Source organism: Penaeus monodon, chromosome 28 (assembly GCF_015228065.2).
Source record: "Penaeus monodon isolate SGIC_2016 chromosome 28, NSTDA_Pmon_1, whole genome shotgun sequence".
NCBI classification, from domain to species: domain Eukaryota; kingdom Metazoa; phylum Arthropoda; class Malacostraca; order Decapoda; family Penaeidae; genus Penaeus; species Penaeus monodon.
Genome location: NC_051413.1, coordinates 1,256,479 through 1,256,848, shown reverse-complemented (window position 1 = coordinate 1,256,848; position 370 = coordinate 1,256,479). Strand labels below are relative to the sequence as shown.

Genomic DNA, 370 nt, shown 5'->3' with positions numbered 1-370 from the left:
GACTGCTTAAAACAGAAGCTAATAACTTGTAAAATGCCACAGCAGAAGTCACCGGAATGAGTGACACAGAAATTTCTGGCACCAGCATTGTAGGGTTAAAGTGTTTTTACAAAATTGTAAATAAAAATCATAACTTACCCAGTCTTCTGTCTGTCAAGCAATGAAGGGGCAAAGGATCGTATATATGCACAGGTACAGATCATCAACAGCAACACACTCAGGAGACTTTGAAAGTTGAACAATGCAGACTGAAAAAGAAAAAAATTGAATTATGAAAGAAACAAGGAGTATACAGTTAATAATCTGATAAAAGGAAACTGATAAGAGGAATATGTTAATGAAACATAAATTACACAAACATGATTGATAA

The 370-nt window shown here is 33.8% G+C and overlaps 1 long non-coding RNA gene across 1 annotated transcript in view; it reads right to left on the bottom strand.

Annotated features, from left to right (window-relative positions):
• The window catches only part of LOC119591266, a 4,753-nt gene that overhangs the window by 1,016 nt on the left and 3,367 nt on the right, over positions 1-370 (bottom strand). The window contains exon 2 of the long non-coding RNA XR_005230326.1: positions 139-248. This is a non-coding gene — a long non-coding RNA (uncharacterized LOC119591266). The remainder of the gene's footprint in view (positions 1-138; positions 249-370) is intronic.